An 8,247-nucleotide genomic window follows, 5' to 3' on the forward strand; every position below is an offset into this window, starting at 1 on the left:
AGGTGTCGTACGTTCGGTGCTTGATCGGTCGGAACGAGAAGAAGTTCGACTACATCAACCGCGTTGTCAAACGCTTCCGCTTTCGGTCTACGAGGGTACGTGGACACACTCTCCCCTCTCATTGCTATGCATCTCCTAGATAGATCTTGCGTGAGCGTAGGAAAATTTTGAAATTGCATGCTTCGTTCCCCAACAGTGGCATCCGAGCCAGGTCTACGCGTAGATGATATGCACGAGTAAAACACAAAGAGTTGTGGGCGGTGATAGTCATACTGCTTACCACCAACGTCTTATTTTGATTTGGCGGTATTGTTGAATGAAGCGGCCCGGACCAACCTTACATGACCACGTTCATGAGACCGGTTCTTCTGACAGACAAACTAGTTTTGCATAAAGGTGGCTGGCGGGTGTTTGCTTCTCCAACTTTAGTTGAATCAAATTTGACTACGGCCGGTTCTTGTTGAAGGTTAAAACAACAAACTTGACGAAACACCGTTGTGGTTTTTATGCGTATGTAAGAATGGTTCTTACTAGAAGCCCGTAGCAGCCACGTAAAACTTGCAACAACAAAGTAGAGGACGTCTAGTTTTTGCAGGGCATGTTGTGATGTGATATGGTCAAGACATGGTGTGATATATGTTGTTGTATGAGATGATCATGTTTTGTAAAAGTTATCGGCAACTAGCAGGAGCCTTATGGTTGTCGCTTTATTGTATAAAATGCAATCTCCATGTAAATGCTTTACTTTATCACTATGCGTTAGCAATAGTTGTAGTAGCAATAGTTAGCGTGACGACAACGACGCTGCGATGGAGATCAAGATGTCAAGCCGGTGACGATGGAAATCATGACGGTGCTTTGGAGATCGAGATCAAAGGCACAAGATGATGATGGCCATATCATGTCACATATTTTGATTGCATGTGATGTTTATCTTTTATGCATCTTATTTTGCTTAGTACAACGGTAGCATTATAAGATGATCCCTCACTAAAAATTTCAAGGTATAAGTGTTCTCCCTGAGTATGCACCGTTGCGACAGTTCGTCGTGCCGAGACACCACATGATGATCGGGTGTCTTAAGCTCTACTTTCACATACAATGAGTGCAAGACAGTTTTGCACGTGCGGAATACTCGGTTTAAACTTGACGAGCCTAGCATGTACAGACATGGCCTCGGAACACTGGAGACCGAAAGGTCGAACATGAATCATATAGTAGATATGATCAACATAGAGATGTTCACCATGGATGACTACTCCATCTCACTGATGATCGGACATGGTTTAGTTGATTTGGATCACATATCATTTAGATGACTTGAGGGATGTCTATCTAAGTGGGAGTTCTTAAGTAATTGATTAATTGAACTTTAATTTATCATGAACTTAGTCGTGATACTATTTGCATATCTATGTTGTAGATCAATAGCTCGCGTTGTAGCTCCCCTATGTTTTTGATATGTTCCTATAGAAAACTAAGTTGAAAGATGGTATTAGCAATGATGCGGACTGGGTCGGTGATATGAGGATTATCCTTGTTGCTGCACAGAAGAATTATGTCCTTAATGCACCGCTAGGTGACAGACCTATTGCAGGAGCAGATGTAGATGTTATGAATGTTTGACAAGCTCGGTATGATGACTACTTGATAGTTTAGTGCACCATGCTTTACGGCTTAGAACCGGGACTTAAAAACGTTTTGAAAGCCATGGAGCATATAAGATGTTCCAAGAGTTGAAATTGGTATTTCAGACTCATGCCCGTATCGAGAGGTATAAGACCTCTGACAAATACTTTGCCTACAAGATGGAATAGAATAGCTTAGCTAGTGAGCATGTGCTCATAATGTCTGGGTACTACAATCACTTGAATCAAGTGGGAGTTAATCTTCCAGATAAGATAGTGATTGACAGAGTTCTCTAGTCACTATCACCAAGTTACTAGAACTTCGTGATGAACTATAATATGAAAGGGATGACAAAATGATTCCCAAGCTCTTCGCGATGCTGAAATCGGTGAAGGTAGAAATCAAGAAAGAGCATCGAGTGTTGATGGTTGACAAGACCACTAGTTTCAAGTAAAAGGGCAAGGCAAAGAAAGGGAACTTTGAGAAGAATGGCAAGCAAGTTGCCACTCACATGAAGAAGCCCAAAACTAGACACAAGCCTGAAACTGAGTGCTTCTACTGCAAAGGAAATGGTCACTAGAAGCGGAACTACCCCAAATACTTGGCGGATAAGAAGGATGGCAAAGTGAACAAAGGTATATATGATATACATGTTATTGATGTGTAAATTTACTAGTGTTCATAGAAACCCCTGGGTATTTGATACCGTTTCAGTTGCTCAGATTAGTAACTCAAAACAGGAGTTGCAGAATGAACAGAGACTAGTTAAGAGCGAAGTGATGATGTGTGTTCGAAGTGATTCCAAGATTGATACGATCACCATCGCACACTCCCTCTACCTTCGGGATTGGTGTTGACCCTAAAATAAATGTTATTTGGCGTTTGCGTTGAGCATGAATATGATTGGATCATGTTTATTCCAAAACGGTTATTCATTTAAGTTAGAGAATAATTGTTGTTCTGTTTACATGAATAAAACCTTCTGTGGTCATACACCCAAGGTGAATGGTTTATTGAATCTCGACAGTAGTGATACACATATTCATAATATTAATGCCAAAAGATGCAAAGTTGATAACGATAGTGCAACATATTTGTGGCACTTCCGTTTAGGTCATATTGGTGTAAAGCGCATGAAGAAACTCCATGCGGATGGAATTTTGGAATGACTTGATTATGAATCATTTGATGCTTGCAAACCATGCCGCATGCGCAAGATGACTAAAACTCCATTCTTCGGATCAATGGAGCGAGCCACTGACTTATTGGAAATAATACATACCGATGTATGCGGTGCGATGAGTGTTGAGGCTCGCGGCGGGTATCATTATTTTCTGACCTTCATAGATGATTTGAGAGATATGGGTATATCTACTTAATGAAACACAAGTCTAAAACATTTGAAAAGTTCAAAGAATTGCAGAGTGAAGTGGAAAATCATCGTAACAAGAAAATAAAGTTTCTATGATCTGATCGCGGAGGCGAATATTTGAGTTACGAGTTTGGCCTTCACTTAAAACAATGTGGAATAGTGTCACAACTCACGCCACCTGGAACACCATAGCGTAATGGTGTGTTCGAACGTCGCAACCGTACTTTTATTGGATATGGTGCGATCTATGATGTCTCTTACCGATTTACCACTATTGTTTTGGGGTTATGCATTAGAGACAGCTGCATTCACGTTAAATAGGGCACCATCTAAATCCGTTGAGATGACACCGTATGAACTATGGTTTGGCGAGAAACCTAAGATGTCGTTTCTTAAAGTTTGGGGTTGCGACGCTTATGTGAAAAAGCTTCAGCCCGATAAGCTCGAACCCAAATCAGAGAAGTGTGCCTCCATAGGATACCCAAAAGAAACTATTGGGTACACCTTCTATCACAGATCCGAAGGCAAGATCTTTGTTGCAAAGAATGGATCCTTTCTAGAGAAGGAGTTTCTCTTGAAAGAAGTGAGTGGGAGGAAAGTAGAACTTGATGAGGTAATTGTACCTTCTCTCGAATTGGAAAGTAGCTCATCACAGAAAACCATTCCCGTGATGCCTGCACCAACTAGTGAGGAAGCTAATGATAATGATCATGAAACTTCAGATCAAGTTACTACCAAACCTTGTAGGTCGACCAGAGCACGTTCCGCACCAGAGTGGTATGGTAATCCTATTCTAGAAGTCATATTACTAGACCATGAGGAACCTACGAACTATGAGGAAGCAATGATTAGCCCAGATTCCGATAAATGGCTTGAGGCCATGAAATCTGAGATAGGATCCATGTATGAGAACAAAGTATGGACTTTGATTGACTTGCCCAATGATTGGTGAGCCATTGAGAATAAATGGATCTTCAAGAGGAAGACGGACGCTAGTAGTAGTGTTACTATCTACAAAGCTTGATTGTCGCAAATTGTTTTTGACAAGTTCAATGTGTTGACTATGATGTGATTTTCTCACTCGTATCGATGCTTAAAGTCTGTCCGAATCATGTTAGCAATTGTTGCATTTTATGAAATCTGGCAAATGGATGTCAAAATTGCATTCCTTAATGGATTTATTAAAGAAGAGTTGTATATGATGCAACCAGAACGTTTTCTTAGTCCTAAAGGTGCTAACAAAGTGTGGAAGCTCTCGCGATCCATCTATGGACTGGTGCAAGCATCTCGGAGTTGGAATATACGCTTTGATGAGTTGATCAAAGCATATAGTTTTATACAGACTTACGGTGAAGCCTGTATTTACAAGAAAGTGAGTTGGAGCACTACAACCTTTCTGATAAGTATATGTGAAAGACATATTGTTGATCGGAAATGATGTAGAATTTTCTGGAAAGCATAAAGGAGTGTTTGAAAGGAGCTTTTTAAAGAAAGACCTCGGTGAAGCTACTTACATATTGGGAATCAAGATCTATAAAGATAGATGAAGATGCTTGATAATACCTTCGATGAGTACATACCTTGATAAGATTTTGAAGGAGTTCAAAATGGGTCAGTCAAAGAAGGAGTTCTTGCCTGAGTTGTAAATATGAAGTTGAGTAAGACTCAAAACCCGACCACGATAGAAGATAGAGAGAGAATGAAAGTCATTCCCTATGCCCCAGCCATAGGTTTTATAAAGTATGCCATGCTGTATACCAGACCTATTGTGTACCTTGCCATGAGTTTGGTGTCGGTGTCAAAACCGTCCGATCTCGGGTACGGGGTCCCGAACTGTGCGTCTGAGGATCGAAGGTAACAGGAGACAAGGGGACACGGTGTTTACCCAAGTTCGGGCCCTCTTAATGGAGGTAATACCCTACTTCCTTCTTGATTGACTTTGATGAGTATAGGGGTTACAAGAGTTGATCTACCTCGAGATCATAATGGCTAAACCCTAGCCGTCTAATCTATGTCAATTCTGATAGCCTCTACGGACTAAACCCTCCGGTTTATATAGACACTGGAGGGGCCTAGGGTTGTACATAGTCGGTTTACCGAGAAAGGAAACTACACATCCGAAGGTCAAGCTTGCCATCCATGCAAAGGAGAGTCCCATACGGACACGAGGGAAGGCCTTTTGCCTTGTATATTCACGGCCCACCAGTCCGGCCCATGCTACTCAGCCCGGACACCCGAGGACCCCATAATCTAGGACTCCCTCAGTAGCCCTTGAACCAGTCTTTCGATGATGATGTGCTCGGTACGCAGATTTGTCTTCGGCATTGCAAGGCGGGTTCCTCCTCGGAATACTTCAAAGCTGTCTTCTGAACAAGAGAATTGTATCCGGCTCTGTATAACAGTGACAACCCTCAACCACCAGGGCACAATACTTAATCAAAATAAGATATGTCCACTGACAGCTTTTTCGGTGAAACGTTATGTCTGGCATCTTTATTATTTCGAACCATTTTTTGGCCTCTCGCTTCGCGTTTCGAGGTGCAGCCTCTATTGACACGTCTTGTCAAAGCAGAGATCGTGTCCCCTTATTGCGGGATTCTCATCAATACGGGTTTGGGTAATCCAACCGTGCCGTTCGCACGACCCCCTAGGAATAGGCGAGTTTTAAGGCTAGTGGGGCGGGCGCTTGACATTCACGGCCTATATAAGCGGATAAAGATCCCTTCTTTTCACCCCACGCCTTCTTCCTTCCTCAGCCTCCCCATCCTCAAGCCCCAGTGCTCAAGCTTCGATCTTCCCCACCGCCACCAACCTTTCCAGCCATGTCCGGATCCGGTTCTCAAGGCAAGTGGGTGGCCTCCTCCGTGACAGGGAAGGACATCAAGGAGCTCCGGGAGGCGGGGTACCTGAGTGCGGACATCAAGGAGCTCCGGGAGGCGGGATCCCTGCCAAGAACCAGGTCATCCCCACCTCAGAGCCCGGGGAAAGGGTGGTATTTATCCCCCACATCCTCCGCGGACTAGGGTTTCCACTTCGCCCTTTTGTCCGTGGCCTCATGTTCTATTACGGGCTAGATTTCCACGATCTAGCCCAGAACTCCTTCCTTCACATCTCGGCGTTTCTCGTCGTGTGCGAGGCACTCCTCCGCATCCCCCCCCCACTTCGGCCTATGGCTCAAAGTCTTCAACGTGAAGCCAAAGGTGGTTAACGGGCAGCACGCAGACTGCGGAGGTGCCATGGTGAGCAAGCTCCCCAATGTCACCTGGCCCAAAGGGGCCTTTGTGGGAACTGTCAAGATATGGCAGCAGGAGTGGTTCTACATCACCGAACCCCGCGGCACCAACTGGGAGGCCACTCCTGAGTTTAGATCCGGACCCCCGATGCGGCTCGCGTCATGGACCAACAAGGGTCTGGACTGGGGGTCGACCGACGAGGTGTTGATGCCGCAAAAGCTCATCAAAAGCATGATAGAAAAGAACACCAGTCTCACTGACGTGATCCAAGTGATGTTATTCCTCCGGACCCTTCCCTGCCAGCGCTGGCCTCTCCATATGTGGGAGTTCAATTCGAAAGGGCCGCGGACCTTGCAGCAATTCTTCGACACGACGCATGAAGAGATCTGGAAGCTGCTTTTCAAGGCCCAGAAGTTGTGGCCGGAGACGACCGACGATATTGGCCTCGACTGTACTCATCCGGCCACCCTGGTAAGTATTTTATTTTCTGAACATAACTTTAGTTTACCAACCAAAGGGTGTATGATGAGAAAACCATCCTTTAATCAGGGCTGGACAAAGAAGGTGGAGTGGATCAAGTGTCTGGCACTACTGCCCGAAAACCCAGCTGATCCTCTGCTAACGAGGATGCTGGTCCCGACACAGTACTAGGCGCCAGAGAAGAAGGCCAAGAAGAAGGGCAAGGAGGCCAAAGGTGGCCCCCGCTATAAGGGTACTTCAGACGCCGTGTCCGGATAGACCGAAGCTCCCTCCTCCCATGAGGGAGATGAAGACAAAGAGGAGGAGGAGGCTGAAAGCGATTCTCCCTCGAGGGGGACGAAGAAGAAGAGGGCGGCCTGCGTAGACCCGGAGGCGGAGGTGTCCAAGAGGGGGAAGATATCCCTTTCGGACGGCTCAGATTCAGATGCCGAAGCCATCCCTGAGTGGCGCCCCAGGTCGAAGCGCCTGGCCGCATCATAAGTATCCCGGGAGACTGTACATATATCCGGTCTTTATGACTGTTGTTTTAACACACAGTATTGTGTGCTTCAGTCCGGCCCGCGATCTCCCCCAACTATCATCATCTTCATGGAACTCGCTAGAGCCGGGGATGGTGGAGAGCGAGACGCCTCCGCGAGCCTCTTCGCCAACCGCCACGGACGACACCGAGGTGTTGTCCCAAAGGGCCTCTCCGGGTCGCGGAGAGGTACGGGAGGCCACCAAGACGGCGCCAGAGGGTTATGCCTCCGTTGCCGAGAATATGGGGGGCACAATCCCCATGGAGACTGACAATGGGGGCCCTAACCAGTACGGCCCCCAAACGAACACCATTCCGGAGACCCATGTGGCTCTGGAATCGAGCGAGCGACCCCCTTTAAAGGAGAAGGTTCAGACTGCCAAAAGTGGGCTGAACGAAGCCTTCACCAGCCTATTAACAAGCTTTGAGGTATGCGATGTAATATTCTTAGCCACTTTGCATATGCAAAAAATATGCCTGTGTGTAGATAGTAGCCCCTGAGACTCTGTTTGGCTTTTGATAAAGGCCGAACAGAGGATCAAGTAATATTCGCAGGAGATAATGTACTTGTCTATTTCGATAAACAGGCTTCACTGTTAGCGGCGACCGCCCAGGCCGCTCAAGTATCCGAACTCAAGCGGAAGCTGGAGCTGGCCGACGGGGATCTCGTCCGCATCAACAAGCGGTTTGATGAGGCGCAAGGTATGTTTTGGGAATTTTGTTTACACACCTAAAGTAATATGCCAGTACGGAGTCTAATCTCTTGTGTTGCCCTGATCATTATTGCAGGTAGTTCGGCCGAGGTCAAGACCTTGAAGAGCACCCTTGCCCCAGCCAAGGAGCAGGCACGGGTGAGCCAGGTGGCCGCTGACAAGGCAGACGCGGATTTAAAGGCCGAGCAGGTCGCCCGCTGCCGATACGAGGAGCAGGTGACCGAAGTGGAGCAAGAGCTCAAGGACGCCGCCGACAAGTGCGAGGCCTTGGAAGAGAAGAATAAGGACCAAGTGGCCGATCTT

Source organism: Triticum aestivum, chromosome 5D, assembly GCF_018294505.1.
Source record: "Triticum aestivum cultivar Chinese Spring chromosome 5D, IWGSC CS RefSeq v2.1, whole genome shotgun sequence".
Lineage (NCBI taxonomy): Eukaryota > Viridiplantae > Streptophyta > Magnoliopsida > Poales > Poaceae > Triticum > Triticum aestivum.